This window comes from Psittacula echo (genome assembly GCF_963264785.1).
Source record: "Psittacula echo genome assembly, chromosome: 1".
NCBI lineage: Eukaryota > Metazoa > Chordata > Aves > Psittaciformes > Psittacidae > Psittacula > Psittacula echo.
Genome location: NC_137735.1, coordinates 31,429,561 through 31,453,467, shown reverse-complemented (window position 1 = coordinate 31,453,467; position 23,907 = coordinate 31,429,561). Strand labels below are relative to the sequence as shown.

Genomic DNA, 23,907 nt, shown 5'->3' with positions numbered 1-23,907 from the left:
ACTAGATGATCTTTTGAGGTCCCTTCCAGTCTCTAACATACTCTGATACTGTGATACTGTGAAAAACATCGGCTTTATCAGTATTATTCCCAGGCCGAAAGTCTAAACCACAGCGCGGCACCAGTTACTAAGAAGGAGAAAAAATGACTGCTACTGCTAAACCAGGAGAAACTCCTTTTGGTTTTTTGTGTTTTTTTTTTTTTTTGTTTGTTTGTTTGGTTTTTTTTTTTTTTTTTTTTTTTTTCCCTAGAGAACAGAACTTGATGCAGTAGTTCACTATTGATGTTTGTGGTAACAACAGCCTTTAAATCATATAGCTACTATGAAAACCAAGTTTATGGTTGGTGATGGCCTGTGGTCATGACTTTCAAAGAGACTTTTCAGTCTTTGCTATTGTTGAATCAATATCAGCATAGCAGTTAGTAGGAATACTAATTAATATTTAAGGCTGAGAAGCTTGGGATTATTCAGCCTGGAGAAGAGCAGGCTCCAGGGAGACCTTATTGTGGCTTTTCAATACTTACAGGGGGCTTATAAGAGAGATGGGGAGGAACCTTTTAGTAAAGCCAGTGTCAACAGGACAAGGGGTAATAGTTTTAAACTAATAGAGGGTAGACTCAGACTAGACATAGGGAAGACTTTTTTTACAATGAGGGTGGTGACACGCTGGGAACTGGTTGCCCAGAGAGGTGGTAGGTGCCCCATCCCTGGAGATATTCAAGTTCAGGCTTGACAGGGCTCTGAGGAACCTCATCCAGTTGCAGATGTCCCTGTTCATTGCAGGAGGATTAGACTAGATGACCTTTAAAGGTCCTTTCCAACCCAAAGCTTTTTATGATATTACTAATTACAATTCTGTATGCATGCATTACGACATCTAAATATCGGAGTGGTTAGGTACAAACAACAAAAAAAGGACTCCTCTAAATGTTAGGCCTTAAATAGTTATGGTTAGGTATTATATCAATTAACTAAAGAATTAACTGACAAGTACATAAACACTCATTCACTCTTTGTGATTAATTAAGATGAAATAAGAAAATCTTTACTCAAATTAGTGAACCGTTTAAAATCTCACTTCTGGATTTTTTCAGGTGAGGTTAGAAGGCCAGTCTTAAACATATGCAGCAACCGTGTCTCTAGAGGAAATCAAAAGCTATCAGTACTGCACAGCAGGGTTGGATTTGGAAGGAGAAAGGAATTTGGCGTTTTCTGAAGTGTCTGCTACTTAAATATGATTTGTCTGCATAGCATCTTTAGGAGATTGTGTTGGAATTGTCATAGATGTTTCCAGCTGGAGGCTTGAGGACGTGACACAATGGAAATAGGAAATCACTCTAATTGCTAGGTTATAAAATTACAATTCACATCCTCTCACAATGAAGCATTATTTTATTTTAGAGTGGCAGTGTCACAGCACCATCATTATTTTCTGGTTCATAACCTGGTTGTCACAATTGTTGGAAAAGTGAGAGTGAGAGCCATTTGAATTCCCTCAGGCTAAAAAGGGAATTAGACCATGTCTCCCGCTTCTTGGGCAAATGCTATAGCTATTAACCAGCTATTAAAAAACCTGGGTGGCAGTAGTGACAAAATCAACATTTTTTTTTATCAGGACAGAGGTGCCTAGATAACTTAGTTCAAATAAGACAGTGTAACTTTTGTATTTGGACAGGACAAAAAAATCAGCATCTAAGTAATTTATTTTTTTTTTGCAGGGGGGAATGGAAAACACTGAAAGTAACTGAGTTACCAGAGTGGATTACATAGATTTTTATGAGATAGGTTTGATTAAAAATTTAGCCTTCATATAAGATATCTTGGTGCTTTTTTTGCACCTTGCCTTTAAATCCTTAGATGAATTTGAACAGAGATTGTCAAGGATTGAATGGGGTTTTAAGAACAGAACTGTATTTTCTTCCCTAATTTTCCCTATAGAAATGACAATTGTCTCCCTTAGGAAAAGTGACTTCTCCCTCGATTTCTTCTAGCTCTTGCTTCCATGGTAATTCTTGGTGGATTATCACCACTAATAAATCAGTGGCATATGAATAAACTAATTAAAAACAAAACAAACAAACCCCCCCAAAATATTTTCCTTACTAGATGTAAGATAGTTGATTTGTCTTGTAATGAATAAATAAGTTCTGAACGTAGCCAGTCTTCCAAACCCTGTTATCTTTCCTCACTCTCCATGATGTCTGTTTTAGTTCCAGTCTTTCTGCCTCTGTTACCTTTCTCTAAAAAATTGTAGAGATATCTCAGCAAGAGTAAAAGCCCATATAAACCTCTGCTGCCGATTCCCTGCTGGAAACATAGATGCATTAAATCCCTCTATAAGCTTTTTCTCAGTAATGACTCAAACTTTATGTGGTACAGCTTGGGTGTCATATGTTATAATAGGAGAGAATGTTTAAATAAGAATAGTGATTTTTTTATATTTTAATAAATGTTTTGAAAAATATGTATAAGACAAAATTCTGTGCTTTGTATCTGCACTGAAAACATATGGTAGGTACAAATATGTCTTGTAGCTACCTTAGTATCCCAGTGATTTTGCTTACAACCTGTAGAGATCTGATTTCTTCCTACTGACTGAAAGATGCTCATATTTATGCAATTTACAGTAGGTCGCCCTGGTTCATATTTCCTACCAGGACTAATTTGACATGGATTTATACATAGATTTTTGCTTCAAAGATATTTCTCTTTTTATGCCTTACTGAAAGCAAGAAATTACTTTGTAGTCAACCTCAGTGTGTAAGTTTCCATGCCACTGGATGACTGTTCACAAAAGTGTTCCTTTGCTCTTTCTTGGTGATATCTAGTGAGTGTAGTAATGTATCTTCTCAGTCAGTCAATCTGCTGAGCTAAAGCATAGCTGATTTAAAGCAAGACTGGAAAAGTTTCACATAGCCTGCAGAATGAAAGGAACTAAGAGACAAAGTTTGAAAATCAAAGAAGAATTGATTTCCACTTCAGATTAGTCTCATCGTTTCCCTATTCTTGAATGGGGAATATACTTTGAATATTTGCTATTGATATTAAGATATTAGTGCCAGTTATTTTAGAGGAGTCTTTGGCAGCTATATCTACTTAGAATTCTTCAGGAAGAGCCACATACAACATTAAGGTACTGATATTTAAACCCCAGAAACATTAAACCAAATTAATAATTAAAAACATTAGATTATTATTTAATATTAGTTAATTCCTTAGTATTAATAAATAATGTGCTCTTGTACATAACACACAATTCTAAATTACCAGGCTATTGTATTCTTCTCCTTTAGAGTTAAGTTTTGTCAAAGTGCTTTTTAACCCTACACTTTTATTAGTAAAATATGTATGTAACTAGACTAAATAAGATACTGCCCATTTCTGTGAAGGTTATCAAGTTCAAGAACAACCTGATTGTTCTTTTTGGGTGCTGTTGTAAATGTCAGTCTAATCCTTGGGGATTTTTTTTACCGGTAAATACTGTCTGAGAGTCTTTAATGCAGTTCTGGAGGAAAACTTATCTCAATGTTTGCCCTCTGGAGGTCACATATGTTTTAGAAGAGCTTCTTACTAGAGCATGGTGAGATAGAGGGTTTCAAATAAAGGCAGTTTCTTATGCTTGAACACATACGTGAATTGTCCTTAATCCAGACTGATTTTTATCATAATATTTATTAATTTATTTTGTAGAAAAGAAAATGCTGTCAGCTTTATTGGAAGTCATGTGGGGGACTTAAGGGACAACACTATCACTCTTGTTAACATTCATAGTGTAATCACTACAGCTGGAATCATAGAATCATAGAATCATAAAATAGTTATGGTTGGAAAGGACCTTAAGATCACCTAGTTCCAACCCCCCTGCCATGGGCAGGGACACACCACACTAAACCATGTCACCCAAGGTTCTGTCCAACCCAGACTTGAACACCACCAGGGATGGAGCATTCAGAATTTCCCTGGGCAACCCATTCCAGTGCCTCACCACCCTCACAGTAAAGAATTTCTTCCTTAGATCCAATCTAAACTTCCCCTGCTTAAGTTTTAACCTGTTACCGCTTGTCCTTTCACTACAGTTCCTAATGAAGAGTCCTTCCCCAGCATCCTTGTAGGCCCCCTTCAGATACTGGAAGGCTGCTATGAGGTCTCCACGCAGCCTTCTCTTCTCCAGGCTGAACAGCCCAAACTTTTTCAGCCTGTCTCCATACGGGAGGTGCTCCAGTCCCCTGATCATCCTCGTGGCCCTCTTCTGGACTTGTTCCAACAGTTCCATGTCCTTTTTATGTTTAGAGACAAGGATGTCATGCAGAACAGTGTCAAAGGCTTTGCACAAGTCCAGGGAAATGAAGTCAACTGCTCTACCCCTGTCCATCAGTTCCTTAGCCCCATCACAGGAGGCCTCTAAACTCGTCAGGCAGGATTTCCCCTTAGTGAAGCCATGCTGGCTGTCACCAAGCAGCTCCTTGGTTTTCATGTGCCTTAGCATGCCTTCCAGGAGAATCTGCTCCAAGATTTTGCCAGGCACAGAGGTGAGACTGACTGGTCTGTAGTTCCCTGGATCATCTATTTTCCCCTTCTTGAAAATGGGGGTTATATTTCCCTTTTCCCAGTCATCAGGAACTTCACCCAACTGCCATGATTTTTCAAATATAATGGCCAGTGGCTTAGCAACTTCATTCACCAGCTCCTTCAGGACCCGTGGATGGATTTCATCAGGTCCCATGGACTTGTGCACGTTCAGGTTCTTAAGATGGTCTTGAACCATATCCTCTCCTAGTGACAAATGCACCTCTGGTTGTCATCTAGTCCAACTCCCTTGTTCAAAACACGGTCATCTAGAACAGGTTGTCCAGGATTTAGTCCAATCAAGTTTTATATATTTCCAAGGATGGAGATTCCGGATGTTCTCTGGGAAACCTGTTGTAGTTCTTGATCAAACTCAAACTATATATTTTTTTTTCCTTGTGTCTAAATGGAATTTGTTTTATCTCAGTTTGCACCAGTTGCCTCTTTTCCTGTCACTGTCACTACTAGAAGACTCTGGCTCAGTCTGCTTACCCCTTCGCATCAGGTGTTTATAGACATTGCTAAGATCCTCTGTCCTGAGACTTCTACAGGCAACAGTCCCAGCTCTCTCAGCATCTTTTCTTATGACAGATGCTCCAGTTCCTTCATCGTCTTTGTCACTCTTTGCTGGACTTGCTCCAGTATGTTGATGTCTGTCTTGTAATGGAGAGCCCAGAACTGGCATTCAAATTATGGTATGTATGATACATTAGCATTGAAGTCCCTTGAAATTATTTTGACATATTGGGCAATAATGACTCGTAAGCTCAATGACTCAAAAATTAAATGGCAGGACAGTCAGTGTGGATTCAATGTACTCATTAGTGCAACAGAAGGTAACAGTTTGTTTAGGGGTTTTACAAGCTTTTTTTTTTAGAAGTGTGGCAAGAAGATCAGGAAACAATATTTAAAATAAATTTCTTAACAGATCAGCTATAGAGAAAATTACTTCCATCCTTTAGCTGATAAAAGAAATTAAATTGACACATAATCTGTTGTTTCTGATAATATTTCATGAGATAAAAATATCAATTTTGAGTCCTAAATTAGACAATCCTGTGTGTTGCAGATGTGAAATACGTGTATTGTTTCATTTCAGTAGGTATAGAATGAAACAAGTTCTTGAAAGTGAAAACAGATAGGAATCAGGAATTGAAGCTTTCAGTATTATTTTTGCATTTTCTTTGTTAGACAGATAAACTCATCTTACTCTTCTAAAAGACTCTTACACTGGCAATGACATTTGGGTTTTATACATCCAAAGTTTGCAACTTTAAAGAACAAACAATGCCTGACAGCTGGCTCTCTGGTAAAGCCTGGCTTTGTCTTGAGAAAGAATGCTTGAAAGTGATTTATTAGCCAAAGTATTTTTCTACTAAATTGTGACAATTAGAATAAATATGAATTGTCATTATGCCATACAATTTTGTCTTAGCCTTTTGAAAACTATGTACAAGTAGGTATACAGAACAGCTGGAGCAATGGCAGCTCTAGGACACTGGTCTGGTTACGATTCTTTACTACTTCTGAGTAGTGAAATGATTTCAATAATTTGGAGACATTTCTGCAAGCCCTGACACTTAGCAAAATGAAAATAATTTTAAAAAATTTTAGTACTCCAGGAGAGAAGCGGAGTTCCTTATACTTGACCATTATGTTTTACATGTATCCTAGGTTAGTCAGCATCTGGAGAAATGGAAGAGCTTGCTTCAGAGAGGTCCAAACAGGTCCTAGGCATTGTGCCACCTATGGGAATCATAAGAGCTTGAAACTGCCAGAATAGATGGACACCTTTATGTGTCCTTGTTGGAATGATTCTTAAAGGCAGCATAGATCTGGCCAAAAGGGCTATGGGAGAAGTTGCCAGGAACTCTGGGATTTGTCTTAATTTCCTTCAAGTCCATACATCTGCGTCTACAGTCTTGTCCACCCTGTCCTTTTCCTTAAATGCAGGATGCCTGTAGTCATAAACACAAATATGTGTTCTCTGAACATTCTAAAATGAATGCCCAAAAGTTCTAAATGAGCTAAAATATATGGTAATTTGTTAATTTGCTAAAGTGTCAGTTATTCACTGAGTTAATATTTGGTTGCAGTTTTAACTGTTTCACCATTTAAAATAGGTATGAATCCAAGTTTCTCACCCAAATCACTGTTTCACAGATTAGTTCTAATGCTACACCAGTATTCTCTGCTGATCTTTATTTATTCTTATTCAAAACAAACCTGTTTCTTTTTTGTTAATTTCAACAATAAACTAAAAATGGTACTGCTACATTTCTTAATTTTCTGAATTTCTTCTGAATGAAGAAATTTAAGGTAATTTAAGGTTTTCAGGCAATAAAAGATGTTGAACACATATTTGTATTGAAAATCCCAGTCTCTTCCAAAAAAACTGTTGCTGATTTTGGTACACAAGAGGAGCCCGCAGATCCAAAACTCAGCTCAACTGGACAAGTTCATTGTCAGAAGTGGCAAAGCAGTAGGCTTTGGGTTTTTTATGCTATAGTGATAAAATGGAAAAGATTGTTTGAGAAAAATACTGCTGGTGTTTCTGTTCTGCTGTACTCTGTTCCTGAAAGTTCAGAAGATTCAGACTCTACCATCTATCTTGTATTTAGAGTTTTCTATCAGAAATAATTCTGCAAGTTAGGTAGCAGTAAAGGGTAGATAGTATAGATAGATCATTGCTGCATACAGATACTGAAAGGATATTTTGTACAATAAAGCACACAAGACTGCTGTACCAGAATCAGCATAAAGAAACCTATGTCACCTTTACAATTGTTCTTAGCTAGTTACACCCATCAGAATTGTGGTATAATACTTGAGCACAAAATAACCTCTGGTTAATGAAATATTCTGAGATTTTTTCAGTCAGCCACTGACGGACTGATGTGAGTGTCTGTATTGCTAACATCAGTAAAGCAAAGCCAGTGCTTTTTCTTCCACTTTTGGGGATGATAAACTATACTGTGATCTAACCTACGTCAAAGAACTGAACAAAAGACTTAAGAAAAGATTTTAAGTTATTAGTAATCTATCGCTTGGTGGCTGGACTTCTCATTCAAGCAATCTAAAATTTAAAATTAGATTAAGCTTTATTAATTCGTTGTCATTAACACCATTATATGAATTACTTACATTTCCTCAAAATACATGACATTGTGCAGAACTTGTTTTTACTTTCAAATTCTTTGAAATGCTCCATTGTATTTTAATTCTGCTGCAACACTTGAGAAATTTTACCCCAAATTCAACCAGTCCTCTGACTTACAACATTAGAGGAGCCTCAAGATATCAGGAATCACCAGTAATATGGTAGACTTTAATGACTCAAAATAAATCTGTATTAACAGAAGAGTGCTGGTAGACATGTTGTGCAATACATTACTGAGAAAAAGATATCAGAATTTAAAAGACAGAGCTACTACAGCTTTAAAAGGAGACTGTGGCATTTATGGAATCTTCTTACAAAGTTAAAGCAAAAGCTAAAACAGTTGATACAGCTGTGCAGAAGATAAACTGCCTACATGGGTTAGATTTCAATCCTCTTCTCCTGTGGAAATAATCTCAGATTAATCCTCTTGCATTAATATCTAATAAAGTTTGTGTTAGATCCTGGCAACACTGGGAGTGAGTTCTTTGGAGTTACAGCTAGTTACAACCTGGGAAATGTATTTCTGGTGTTGATAGCATTTGAGATTTTGTACTCTGTTCTGTCTCACTTGCAGTGAACTTCATCTGGAGCATGACTTTGGTTTTTCACTTCTTCACCCTTACTTTATGATAACATTTCCTAAGTCTTGATACTGAGGTGGCAGTAGAGGACTTTGATTTTAATGCTGAATGAACTAGCGAAAATCACCTTAGACAATGCGTTGTTTTTCGGCTAAGCAGAAGGAAATTTCCATCACCATGAAGAATGCATTTTGACAATTAAGTTACAATTAAGTCTCTTAGAAAGATCTCCGTCCACCTAGTGGCAATGGTAGCTTAGTCACCTGGAAGACTGATTAGTAGGGCAAAAATGGACAGAGTATTTTATGCATTTAGCCTTTTTTAGAACCCCTGTGCAAAACGTGCCAAGTTGCATAAATCATATGCTTTCTTTAGAGTCAAAGTGGGAAGAAATTTCCTGGGAGTCTGGAAAAAATTTGTGAACCTGCCCTTGAAATGTGCAGTGCAACCTTGAAGCTCAGTTTGTCAGGAGAAAAATGTGATAAAGAAATGAATTGTAGGACTTGGAGTGTTCCACAGGTCTTGGATTTTAGTCTTCTCCGTTCTTGACTTCACACTGGCATAAAAGCCAGATGAACTAACTGCATCTGTCCCTCCTTGCTTACCTTTCAGCAGCAGGAAATCCAGATACCGAGGCCAAGGAAGAAGTGGCAGCTTTTAATGATTCCTTAAAAAGGAGCCAGGGTTTACGAGGCCAGCCATGTAAATCAGCTGCCTTATTCTATACACATGACATAAAAAGGTTTTGTACTTCCAAAGGGGTGCTGAGACATGGCAAGATTAAAAGGTGTAATTCTGTCCCTGACTGTTTGTTCAGAAATTAGCTGGGGCATTTAAAAGGAGCATCATATCAAAGCAACTGGAGGTAGAATTATGTGGGAGACTATATAATTTCTTTTTTTTTTTTTTCTTTTTTTTTTACTGCTGGGAATATTCTCTTTGGGGAACCTTTTGTTGGCAGGATGATGTTTTGAAAATACAGCTTTCCTGGCTTTGTAATGAGATATTCATTATCTTTTATCAATATAGCATATAAAAAGAAACAAATATAATTAAATTGAATACCTCCTTCTTGATTTTGTGTCAAAATGAAACTAGTATGAAACTCTGTCTCATATCACATAGGTTTTGACAATCTTCATTTCCCTCAGTATAAACTTTGACTGGTGTTCTTGTACTTCTACTGCTAGAATGCATTTTGTATAATTTCTGAAATGTGAAAATATGGATGATAATGTGGTTATGGTTATGTTTTCCCTTTCCTTTTGCATTCTCCCTCAAAATATTTGTCTGAGCTTTTTTCACCAGAAGCTACATGAATGCTTACTCAGGGTAGAACTGCTCCCAGCTAGAATTCTTTTTTCCCTCAGGATGTTTGACACTTCAGAAGTGCTGACCTAGAAAAAGCACACTGTTAAAATAGTTTTATGATAGACCCTCAAAAGAGATGCTGATAGATGACTAACATTCACAACCTTTGGCTGATGTAGGACTAATCACTGATGGCCATGCAGGAAACAAATAACATGGAATTCAAGCACAGGATATTGGGAAATGAAATTGTGTTTTGTTATGTCTTTTTTAAATTGTATTGGTTGAAAAAAAGAAAATCCACTAGCTAATATTAGCAAGATGAAGCAAAGCTAATTCTGGTGTGGTTTTCCTCTGTCTGATGCATAGTTCTACTTTTTTTTAGTAGTATTATTATTTGTTTTGATTATAGATAGGTGAAAGCATTGTATTTCATAATTGTTTGCACAGTTACTGAAGTCATGAATAACAGATAGGAAGAGAACATATTTTTTTCAATGTATTGTTGTCATATTGGAGTAGATTTGCCAGACTACCAGAGGAAAGAAAATAATTTTCAAGATGTATGCATGATTATGTATGTTTTCATTAAAAGGTATCCTGATGCGAGGTGATCCATCTATTATATATATCATATATATATAGAATGATATCTTCCATTACTCACTTGAAATGTTATCACCCTGGGTAAGAGATTAATAAATTCAAAATATAATATAAATATAACATTTTCAGAGAATTAAATGGAACAATTCAGATTTTCTTATGTAAAGGTTATAGGCTAGCAGAAATACAGCTAAAATTAACTGAAATTTGGTTTTAGGTTGACATTTAAGAAGATAGTGTGTTCTTGTGTTCTTGAAATAATACACTTATCCTTCTCCCCTATCCCCATGGCACTGACACAGCACAACAGCAAAGATGATTAAAAGAAAAAAAGAGAAATGGTATACTTGTGTCAGTTAACTAGAATTCTCTTTAAAGAGTTAAACATTGCAAACCTGGCAAAAAATGTCGAAAGAGTTGTTCCAAATAGATGTTTTGTAAATTTTTTTACATGAAAGAATATTTAACTGTAGAGTAAGAATCAGTTACTAAACTTGACTTTAAATGGTTTTCCACTTTATTGCCTGGCAATCTCACATACCCTGGGTGTTAACCATCTGCATAATCCCCATAGCAAAATGGATAAAGTAAACATAAAATAAATGTGCTCTTCAGGGGAGGAATTATCACATAACCAGTTACCAGTTAAGAGGCAGTTACAAACATATTTGAGTCCAACAAGACTCAAGACTGAGTTTGAGTGATGGGACAATTTGCCTTTTGAAGATTGTGTTGCAGTTTAGACAGCCCAAAAGTCTCTGCAGTTCACTAGTTAAAATTTATATTTGCACAAAATTATATTTTATAGGGTCTATAAGGGCTTAACTATAAATGTCACTCTTATATAAAGCCACAGAATTATCAGTATCTTAAAATAATGTTGTATGTTTTTACCTGAAAGGAAACGTTTTAATCAATTCTTGCTGGTCTCTGCTACTTTGAATACTTACTATCTGAAGTTGGTTTAAATCCTTAATGAGTGTGACAAATGTACAGTCACATTCTGAACAAAGAAAGGTTCTGATCTAGTTTCTCTCACTTTGCCGTACATCATTTGGACAGAAAAGATGTAAATATTGGAAGTACAGTGTGGTTTTATGTTAGATTCTTTGGCAAAGAAGTATTTCTCTATTCTCAGACATAGCTTAAAAAGTCTCTGTTCTTTGCTATTCCTAGTTGGTATCCTTACCCTCTAGTGCAGGACTTCCCTCTCATTTCTATAAATTCAGTGGTTTTAGTCAAGCTGTGTTTTAGAAAACAATGAAATTATTCAAGAAAAAAAATAAACTCTATTTTTTTTATTAATGTTTTTTTCTTTGGTAAGCCAGATAATTTGAGTGATGGGATGAAGGTTTGAGGTGAAACCAATGTAAGCTTTTTCTTTGCAGAGAAGGAAAAGATAATGCAAAACTGCATCCTGAGGGAAGATAAATAAATATTCCTTTCGTTGTTGTTATCTTGGCCTGGAGAAGCTGAAAATGTAGTCTTACATTATTGAAAACAGTGCAGAGTTATTCAGTGTATGGTTTTTATTTCAGTTCCAAGTTCTGCAGCTGAATATAACCCAACAAACAAGCAAATAAACAAACAAAAAAACCTTCTGACACATTTTCAGTATTTTTTTAATGTTTTAAATTACCTTTAAGCTTCTAAGAACTACTTCAATTATTATTATTATCTCTATAGCACCTTTGTTTTATTATATTTTGTCTTTAAAATTCTTCAGACTTGTCATTCCCAGCAGTATTCTCTATTAAAAAGTCACTGAGACACTTCCCTACACCAAATATTCTGTGAAAGTCTGTTACCAAGAGGAAAGATGTTGTCTCAGGAGATTTGGTCTATTTAGGTCTGAGAATGTATATCAGCTGATATATTTGTTTGTTTGTTTAATGTTAAAAGCAGCTTAACAAAATTAAAACTGAATATATGACAAACGAGTAAATTATTTTCATTGCCTTTTAGAATCATATGGGAAGATACATTGATTTAATTACAAAATTAAGCGTAGGAATTTTATTAATTCTAATACTTATTAAAATGTGAATCAATACACTGAACAATAGTATTGCTTAGTTCAATATCAGCTAAGTTCTCATGACAAATTTTCTTGATTTTATTTTAATTGTAGGATTGAGTTTAAGGATAAAATGTTTAAAGTCACACTGGTTTTTAATGAGTATAAAGCTCCTGAAAGAGCTGACAAGATCCAAGGAAGAAAGAAGTTATTTTAGGGTCCTGAAAAACTTTGTTAAAAAGTCCACTGTAAAATATTATATTTATTATAATGTTGCATATGCAGATTTTAGAGTATGTTTGGACAACTTTGGCATAAATTTCATAAACACTTTGACAGTTCTAAACAAAGGCTTTATCTTTTAGAGTAAGTGTTCTCTGAGAAGCATGAACCAAGTCTAAATTTTGTTAATTAACTTTGCTCAAAATCCAGACCTCAACAAACCAGATTTTTTTTCACTATCCTCTAGGGTGATTGTGAGGGGAAGAAAAAGCACATTAAAGTCTAATGTTTCACTGCAAACAACTAAGGTGCACTGGAAATATTTTACAGATATTTCATTAAGGTTTTGGAGAATATTAATAAGATCATAATGGAAAATTGAATATAATTGTACTGACAATTACTGTAATATTCCAATAAAATTACCTGGAACTGTTTGATCATCCCTTTATGTTTAGGAGAGCTTGACTAGTTGTCAGAAACACAGCATAAACTACATATTAAAGCAGCTATTATGGGGAAAAAAAAAAAAAAAAGCAGAAGGAATTCTTAATTTGTAGGTATTTCTTGTGCAATTTTTTATGCAGAAGTATAACAAGTAGAAGTACTCAAACTATAATGCAAGCCTGAATGAAATCTTTTTGGCAGTTGAACATTGTTGCTAAGGAAATGCATCCATTTTTAATATTCCATAGTTGTCTATGATCTTGAATTTAAAAGAAATTAGTCTTTAGAACTTAACTGATTAATTCTGCAGATTGCACAAGTGATCCAGGTCCGTGGCATTTCTCATGCTGTTTTAATCTAAATGTCATCTGTGAAAAACTGCAAAGTCACGGAACTGTATGTGTTGTAGTCTCTGTCAATTGAGGAAAGTTTTCTTCAATATTTTAATATCTGCAGTGGAAGAGTATTTGTTATGGAACAGTTAGCCAGTTACTGAAACAGAAATAAATTCTGAATAGCTAGAGAGTAGAAAAGAAAGAAAAATTGTTAATTATGTCCTTTGGAAAAGATCTGAGATATTAAAGGGTGACAATTATCTACAGCTGCAAAGTTGACACTAGTGCTGTTCCTACTGGAAAATAATATGCTTCCCTGAAGGGGCATGTGCTGTCTCTTTCCCTGAACCATAATCAAATGTGCAGAATTTTATTTCCTTAATTCTGACCTTCAGAACAGACCTGGTGGCCAGTTTTAGTTTGTGATTGGCAAGTCTGTAAGCAAATTTTCTAACAGAAAGGCAGTTTATTGAACCATGAAGTCCTACAATAAAGGTGGGGATGAATACCTCCTTTCTAGAGATGACAAATTTTAGAGGAACATGGAACAAATTCTGAACTCAGATACTGGCCAAGTTTGTGTCATACTAATGGCAAAGCTCCTTATTAAATATTTTGCAAGGTTAAGGAATGTACAACAGCAAAATCTGAGGTGATAGCTTTTAAAGGTCACTTTCTAGCTGTTGGAATTCTAGATGAATGCATGATGTGTAGGGGATCTTTGTGTTTTTAATCTTGAAATACACTCTTCTACCTGTTTTGTTTGGAATAGTGTAAGAGGTTTTATTGATTTTTCATAACTTATGGTGATAAAAGGTATATACTTTATTAAAAAAATTATTTCAGATTAAGATCTTGTAGTGGTTCTGCCTGAAGAACTGGAAAGCAAGGCTATTCTGTCTTACTTATTAGCTGTTCATATACCTATTCAAAAATTGAGGAGACAGTACCAGCCAAATAGGTATAAGGCATCTTAATTCCTTGTTATGTGAGCGGTCTTTGTTAATAGGCAATTTTGTTGTTTCACAGTGTAAGATAACCACACTCTCCTCCCCCAGGTGGGAAGAATAGTTACCAGCAGATGTTGTTTCCCTTGGAAAAATTCAGAACAGCCCTTGTAATAGAATCAGGAATGGTGTGTAGCAGAGAGAGATGGAGGAAGAAGAGATTTACAGGTGCAATATCACCTAGGCAAGTGTAATGGCTAGGAAGAGAAAAGTATAAGAAACAATGAGACTGATCCTTTCTTAATATAGGTCCTGAAAAGAAGACTGGGACTGACTGCACAGAATATAGAAAGGTGTAACTCATGCTTCCATAATTAGAAGAGGTAAAAATTAGCTTCTCCTTCTCTCTTAAAGCCAGAGTATGTGGAAAGTTATCTGACTTTGCTAGCTATATAGCCAAAAGTATATTTTCTCAGTAGCAGCACAAATGTTACTTGCATGAAAGGAATGCTGCAAAGACATTTTTAGACTGAATGCCTGTGCTTAGCAGCTGATAAAATACATGCTGAGACTTTTGCGATAAGTGTTGAAGTCCTCAGCCCTGGGTTATCATGATCAAGATGTTTTATGAAAATTGAAAGTACACTCTTCTTCATCTGTGGATTATCTGTAATTCCTGTAATTGCCATTCTTATTCTGATTCCTTTTGATGCCTTGATCAAAGCCTCATTATACCTCATGCTAAACATCCATGAAGTTAATAGTGCTTGCATCAAGCAAGTGCAATAGTGAAACCTGAAATTGATATAATAAGCAACGGATGCGTGGAGAGGAAGGCTCAGTAAAATAACAATAATAATAACCCTTCTTTTCGGTAGGGTGTTTCAGAGTTCATTTGAGCTTATGTGTGCTTCTGATTATTTAATACAGGAACAGCAAGAGAGAACTAGTAATGCAGAAAGCATTGCCAAGATAATTAGGATCTTCTTGAAGGAAGGCTTATCAGGAAATATCATCATTGTAGAAACTAAGATAGCTACATTTTCTACATTTGTCCTAATTAAAATTTTCTGGGGGCTTTTCAGCTCAGTAATAGACAATTATACTTGCTGTGTCACAAGCTTAATGACTAAGGAGAGAGCTTTGAGTGTTTAACAAGCTTCCTGAAAGTGCATTTGTACTGTTGTTTTATTTTTAGTTGGGATGTTTATATCTAAATCCATTTAAAAAATTGTTTGATGCTTAAATTAATTCCACAAAAGTCACATCTTTTGTCTGTTATTTAAAGATCTACTTTTGCTTTATCACTGAGTGTTTCTATGCATGACTGAATTCTGCCCTAATAAAAATTTCATGGTGCATCATACAGAGAAGTAAAATGAAGACGTTATTTCTATCTGGAGGTTATAGCCATGATCCCTGTGCAGCTTTACCTATGTGGCTCTTCAGAGTGCTGTGTTTGAGTCTTGTTGCTACACCTATATTACTTTGGTATAACCGTATTTGGGTTCAGATTTGCTGGGTCATGAACCTGGATGACATCTGTGATTGCCTTTAGCACATAGAAAGTCTGACATGGAAACAGAGCATAGATTGAGAACTATGATACCATCGTTTGATGAACAAGAAATATCTAAAAAGTGTGTTTCTTGAAACCTCGTCTATACCCACAAGTATGATATTTCTTTCAGTATCATCTAGAGTGTATTTTTATTTCTTTTTCAAACTATTTGATTATGCTTTGTTTACCTGTATTCCAAAGCTTTTCATTTCTTATGTGAGTCAATTAAATGAAATATATTTCCCTTCTTGATTTGGAAAAATAGAGTTTGTAACTCACTGAAAATATGGCTCTACATCAATATTTATGTTATTTTCACCAAATCAGTTTTGATATTAAGTCAAATCTGCTACTCATTTTACTAGTGTTACGTAAAAATGTTGATTATTTTTTTCTCCTGCTTGCATTGATGATAATTATCACAGAATACTATATGTAAATTACATTACCTATAAATCAGTCTTGCCATGGACAAATGAAATGCATTGACTTGACTACTTTTCCAAACCTCCATAATATGTAAAATTGGTGTGAAAAAAAAATACTGATTTTCAATAATATTGGTCAAACTTTAAGATATCTGGAAAGTTTCCTTGAAGCAGAAGTCCAAAGTTTATTGTGATTTCGCAATCAGCTTCCTGATTCTAAATGCAATTCAGTTGTGACTGTCAAGTTAGAAAGGACAATTGGTCAGGAACAAAGAACACTAAATTAAAATATATTTTGGAAATGCAGGAATATGGAAAATAGGTAAAGTATCAAATTTAATTGGATTTCTATGTATATTAAATCTTCTCATCTTAGAATTGTCCAGGAATAACTTCCACGATACATTATTCACTTCTCCCTATATGAAGTATCCCTATGTTGAGGACCCTACTGTCCTGACACCTTGGGAAGATTCTTGGAAATAGAAGTATTCTTGGAAATAGTATTATGGGAATATTCTGATGAAGAATATTTTTCTTTAATTTGTATTTGACAGTCCCAAGCTCTTACAAGCTTCCGACAGTTTTAACAGAGAGTTCAATCTTTTTAAGTACTAAGGAATTGTTGGCATTTGAAGGTCTGTTTTTTCCAAATCAATTTCCATCCTGTTTGCTTAGTGCTATGAGACTGCCAGCCTTATGGATGTGAGGGTTTTTTAAGTCCTTGGAGCTTTGGAAATACATGGTCATTCTGAGTCACTAGTTTATCAAAAGATCCCTGTAAGGAGATGTTCTGCCATAACTATACTAGTTACCCATACTCCCTACCTATTGTATTTCTTTTTACATCTACATGACACTGTGTAGAGGTCCAGAAACCTGATGTGTTGTGCACAGGAATCATAAGAGATATAGTGCTTTCACTATAAACTAAGGTATACATATTCTTACTATTTGCAAGAGTGTCGAAGTGGGTGATAGTATCATAATTAACTGTGTTCTGAGCATAAGTCTGAGATTATATTTAATTATACAATGTACCATCTTACCTAGAGTAAGCTAATGTTGTATTAAACTAACTGGAATTAAATTGCTCCATTTAAGCTCTTTCTAAGTTAAAGAGTGCCTTTTGGAAATACTCTTCAAAACTGATCTAATTAGCTGGGATTGCCTATTTAAGTAGTGTACAAAAAAATCATGAAATTTGTCCAAAGAATGTTAAAAATAATTGAACCATCTATAAAAAAATTAGAGTTCTGCTATGATTGCTCATGCAGAATATTTTATAGTCAAATTACTTTATAAAGCGATTTATTGGTCTTTCATATGGTTACAGTAAGGTGCTCATCTAATTTTAAAAATAAAATTGATCATTAGTACTGCACTGTGATCGTTACTCAGAAAAAAACAAAACCCTAAAACCAACCAAAAAATCCACAACCTTTTTTCCCCCCAAAAAAATTCCATTGTATTTATAACTGTATTCACATTCAAAAAAGCATTTTGAAAAGATCTCTGAAATTCTTTGGTTTATTTTTCCTTTCATGAATCCCAGCTGCAAATCTGTTTCAGATAAGAAGTGACTATAGAATCATAGAATCATAGAATAGTTAGGGTTGGAAAGGACCTTAAGATCATCCAGTTCCAACCCCCCTGCCATGGACAAGGACACCTCACACTAAACTATGCCACCTAAGGCTCTGTCCAACCTGTCCTTGAACACTGCCAGGGATGGAGCATTCCCAATTTCCTTGGGCAGCCCATTCCAGTGCCTCACCATCCTCACAGTAAAGAACTTCTTCCTTATATCCAATCTAAGCTTCCCCTGTTTAAGATTTAACCTGTTACCCCTTGTCCTACCACTACAGTCCCTAATGAATAGTCCCTCCCCAGCATCCTTATAGGCCCCTTTCAGATGCTAGAAGGCTGTTATAAGGTCATACTATAGTAACATCATGTTCATCTGGTTTATCTTTAATACACTACTGAATATCACAGTATCACAGTATCACAGTATGTTAGAGATTGGAAGGGACCTCAAAAGATCATCTAGTCCAATCCCCCTGCCAGAGCAGGAACACCTAGATAAGGTTACATAGGAATGTGTCCAGGCGGGTTTTGAATGTCTCCAGAGAAGGAGACTCCACAACCTCCCTGGGCAGCCTGTTCCAGTGTTCCGTCACCCTCACTGAGAAGAAGTTTCTTCTCAAGTTTAAGTGGAACCTCTTGTGTTCCAGTTTGTACCCATTACCCCTTGTCCTATCATTGTTTGCCACTGAGAAGAGCCTGGCTCCATCCTCGTGACACTCCCCCTTTATATATTTATATACACTAATAAGGTCACCCCTCAGTCTCCTCTTCTCCAAACTATAGAGACCCAGCTCCCTCAGCCTTTCCTCATAAGGGAGATGCTCCACTCCCTTAATCATCTTAGTCACCCTGCGCTGGACTCTCTCCAGCAGGTCCCTTTCCTTCTTGAACTGAGGGGCCCAGAACTGGACACAATATTCCAGATGCGGTCTCACCAGGGCAGAGTAGAGGGGAAGGAGGACCTCTCTCGACCTACTGACCACCCCCCTTCTAATACACCCCAGGATGCCATTGGCCTTCTTGGCCACAAGGGCACAGTGTTGGCTCATGGTCATCCTGCCATCCACTAGGACTCCCAGGTCCCTCTCCCCTACACTACTCTCTAACAGGTCGTTCCCCAACCTATACTGGAACCTGGGGTTGTTCCTGCCCAGATGCAGGACTCTACACTTTCCCTTGTTATATTTCATCAAGTTACTCCCTGTCCAACTCTCCAGCCTGTCCAGGTTCCGCTGGATGGCAGCACAGCCTTCTGGCGTGTCAGCCACTCCTCCCAGCTTAGTGTCATCAGCAAACTTGCTGACAATATGCTCAATTCCCTCATCTAAATCATTGATGAATATATTAAATAATACTGGTCCCAGTACTGACCCTTGAGGCACTCCACTAGATACAGGCCTCCAACTGGACTCCGCCCCATAGACTACAACTTTCTGGCTTCTGTCCTTCAGCCAGTTTGCAGTCCACCTCACCACCTGATCATTCAGACCACACTTCCTCAGTTTAGCTATGAGGATGCTGTGGGAGACTGTGTCAAATGCTTTGCTGAAGTCAAGGTAGACCACATCCACCGCTCTGCCATCATTCATCCATCGTGTTATTTCCTCATAAAAGGCTATGAGGTTGGTCAAGCATGACTTCCCCTTGGTAAAGCCATGTTGACTGCCCCTCATAACCCTCTTATCCTTGACATGCCTTAAGATGGCATCAAGGATAAGGTGCTCCATCACTTTCCCAGGGATGGAGGTGAGGCTGACCGGTCTATAGTTACCCGGGTCCTCCTTCTTGCCCTTTTTGAAGACTGGAGTGACATTTGCTTTCCTCCAGTCCTCAGGCACCTCTCCCGAATATCCTGAAGTTGTAATATTTTGGGGCTTGCAACATGAGTCATCTCGTAGAGTCTCATGAGCTTCTGCTAGCATTTTAGGTCCTCATATCTGTCAGGGAGCAGCAAGGGCTCCTGCTTCCTAAGGGGTATGGAGAGGTCAACCAAAACAACCATTCCAGGAGGGGTGGAGCTGGACTGAAATGCCCCCCCCCCCCCAGCGGTGGGGGAAGCCCCAGGGAGGTTGGGCAGGGCCAGTAAGGGCTGATGGTGCTTTCATGGCTCTAAGAGGATCCCCTAATAATACTTTAGTTGCTAGCATTTTGTTATTATTAAAAGCTCTGTATACTTGTAAGAAAGAATGTTCTTACTATGTTGATTTTTGTTATATACGGTATAATATTTGAAATGGCATCACAAATTATTTACTACCTCTTTTCTTAAGACCACATTTACATAGCAGTGCAGGGATAGAAAGTTCAAATGGTCTGTTAATGGGAAGGTATATAGTCTACTATGCTTCATATAAAATCACATCTTTTTTTTTAAGAAATAATTAACGAATTAGTAACATCAAAGATATTTCTGTGTCAATGTGTCATGCATCAGATACAAAGAATTAGACTTCAGTACAGAATTTAAATTAGGAGAAATGATATTTGAAGTGAAAACTTCTTACTCTGTTACATATGACTCATTAAGGATGGGGAAAAAACACAGAAAGTAGCATCCCTCAAATAGAGTCTTTTGCCACAGATGATTCCTTTTAAAAGTTTTAGCTTTGTAAAAAATAGACCTTTTCAAGACATTGTTCAGAATTTTATTTTGCACAGCTGAAAAATGTTCCCTATTAAGATGAGTTCAGAAATAATTTCCAGAAAAAAATAAAACTAATATAATTTCACTGTCTGAAATTCTTTGCTCTTTTGGGGTTTTTGCATGTGTTTGCAAAGCAAGCTTTGCATTGTCCTGTAAATGGGCAATATAGCTGAAGAAAAGAAGCTGTCCACTAAGGAGCTAGCTACCATCGGTGTGTTAAGAATACTCACAAAATCTTCACATAATATGACTTGTTCCACATTTTTCACTGGCTTTGCAGTAGACATTAAACTATTCCTGAAAATGCTTAACAAATGCAGGTAATCTCAGAGCAAATTTATATAGCACACTAACTGCTGTGCTTAATTCATCACACATTCTTGCAGTTCAAGTTAGAACTACAAAGAGTGGGAAAGAAGCCATGGTTGTGTGTATTCTAATGCAAAATGAGGAAACAGGAGCAATATCTGAATTTCCATGAGAGAAAGGGGGAAGGGAGAAGTCAGCTTTCCAGTTACAGTTGGATTTTAGGGACTACTTTGCTCCAAGACCAAATAATACTCATAATCTGAAAGTGGTCTAAATTTTCTGTACTTCAGGAAACTCCCTGTTCAAGTGTCCCATACTGCAAGTTTAGGCAGCAAGAACAGCTTCTGAACTCACAGGATTGAGGCTGCAAGATTGGCATGGCCTTTTCCAGGGGTAGGAAGTTGAGATGGGCAGGATAGATCTGCCTTTTTAGTTCTTTTTCTCATGCATTCAAGTTAATTCTGCATCAAGAAATGATAAAAGGTGATGAAGAACCTCTTCAGGGATGTTCCTTGGAGTTGCTCATGCTAATGTTAACATTGCACATATACAATTATATTCTAAATATGGAGCATGTCTGTTCCTGATACTGATAATGCTGAGCTACAGAAATACATGGAACTCACTTTATAGCACTACATTATCTTACTACATGTAAAGGAAAAACAGCACTACATTACTTTATTATGTGTAATGGGAAAATGGTCTTTATGCTCACCTCTAAATGGAAGATCTGATATACAGCTGTATAATGCCAGCAACAGCAGTAATTGCCCATTTTCTAATGTGTGGCTTTTTGTCAGGTATAACCTAAAGCCTTTTTCATTAAGTATATATACAGAAATTATCCTAACTAATTGTCCTAGTTTCAGCTGGAACAGAGTGGTGCTTAGTACTAGCTGGGTTTAAACCACAACACTAATATACCAATCTGGGGGGGTTTTATACTTTAACAGCTATTGGGTGATGTCAGCCTAGAAAATTATATCAAGAAAATAACTATGCTTGTTCCTAGGCTTGTCTGACTTCAGAACAAATGTTACTTATTAACAAATACTTCCAGTATTTGAAGAAATTAATAATCCTCCTTTTTTTCCAGGAAAACAGTGTGATGACACACTTCTGTCTCCCTTCTGACATCTTTATATCAAGTACTTTGTGGATTATCAAGTCTATTAAATTGCATCTTGAAGTTTACATCAGAAAGAATAGCAGATCTGGTGATCCAGAGAAAAAATTATCCAATATTTTTATACCACAGATATATTTGTATTCATATAACTGATGTCTGTCTCAGTTTTATACTCATCTTACAGATCTTTAAATCCTCTGATTTTTGCTAAGTATTCTGTGAGTTTCTAGCTCCTCTGAGCAGACTACCTTTGAATATCTTGAACCTGTCCTTAGACACTTCCTGTGGAAAATAGAAGTGCAGGTAAACAGCGTAGATAAAATGCTGGGCTGCTTAAATTGATAGAGTTCTGCCACTGGGTTTTCTTCCAGAATTTAAGCTTGCAGCTCTATATTTGACATCCAGAAACTAAGAAATATAGATTTAAGTTCTTAACTTCATCCCTCTTTTTGTCTTTAAATAATACAAAGAAAGGAGAAGAAGGAAGGCTTGGCTCATCTAATTTTTCATTATCCCATACTTGAGAATTTGATATCCAAGGTCTTTATTTACAATTAGAGCCTGAGCACAAGAAACCTGAGAGACAGATTTTAGCCTGAGAATCTTGTTAAGTATTTTCCTAAGGTGAAAGGAAAGAAAACTTCAGAGTAGACCATGGATAATGCTTGGAAGTGTAAATTGCCAAACAGTTAGCTGAGCTGGCAAAAATAGGCATAGGAGTACCCTCCCTTGCTGAGAAGACTCTCAGCAGAATACTGACTAAGCAAAAGGGAAAAGGGTTCCTTAAAAATACATTTCGGCCATGCAGCTGTCTTACCAGGACAGCCTTCTTTCCTAGAGCAGCAGGTGCCTGAACTTATGATCTTCAAAGGACCATAAGGAAAGTGAAAATCAAACCAAGTGTTGAGAAAAAGGTCCTTAGCAGCTGCTTTTCTTGCCAGAAGCTCCCTTGATTGCATCACATGTTTAGCTCAAACCAGTCACACTGAACACAGAGTCTCACTGATAACTGCAGCTTCTTATCTAGGAAGATGGACAAGTGATTTTCATCTGCAAGATTCCATGATGCAGAGTTAATTGGCAGGATGTTAGAGAGGTCGTAGCATGGTCCAGCAAGAGATGAAACACACCTGAACTCTTAGAAATTAGCTCAGAATAATTTCAGACTTCCCAGGGAACTGATTATCATTTAAAGTTAGTAATCATAGTGAAAACAACTGGGAAGAGTGTTTCTGGCAGAGGCAAGGCCTGAATTCAATGGATTTGAAGGTGTAGAAAAATTAAGTGCACAGCTAATGAGTCATTCAGGTAAAAATAAATCTTTATTTATGGCTCCTTAACTCCTTTCTTAATCTTGTAAAACTTTCAAGAACAGGAAGAACCAATATATTCACATACGAACACAAAGTAGCCTATCTAACCTCATTTGCTCAGTGCAGGGGTGCCCAGGGAAGAATCTAAGAATGAATATATGATGATTTTCAGATTTATTTTTTTTTTCCCAGCCCCTAGTCATTCCTACCTAAGGCACTTTTCCAACTGTTTTTGTCAGGTGTTTTAGCTATGCTTAGTTGCCAAAAGCATTAATGTACCCATGGTCTCACTGCAATCTTCAGGGGAAGTACAGTGTGGTATAAGGTGATTCCATGGAGAAAAGTGCCTCTGCAGCAGCAGCAACCACCAAACTTTCCCTCCTCTCATGTGCTCATCACCTTCCAATGACAGCATGATAAATAAGCTCTTTTTTTTAGGCTGGGTTTCTCATTGCTATCTGTTGAAGCTCTTCACTTTTCCCCTGCATCTATCGTTCCCTTGGAGGGGTGGATCTGGCTCCTCATTCTTCAGGAAGCAAAATTCAGTTCTGTCTTCATTTCTGAGATTCCTTAAGCTGGCTCTGAACACAGGATATGCTTACGCATATATATGTAAACATTCCTGGAATGCTTAAATATAGTAGGATGCTGATAGCAATGTAGTCATGCTGCAAACTGACTCCAAAAATGTTAAGACTTAACATCATACCATGCTTGTCTTTGTTCTGCACCAGCTTG

At 36.7% G+C, this 23,907-nt stretch overlaps 1 protein-coding gene across 3 annotated transcripts in view; it reads left to right on the top strand.

The window, feature by feature from the left end:
* The window catches only part of SGCZ (sarcoglycan zeta), a gene marked incomplete at its 3' end in the record, with an annotated part of 494,596 nt that overhangs the window by 387,187 nt on the left and 83,502 nt on the right, over positions 1-23,907 (top strand). The window lies entirely within an intron of this gene.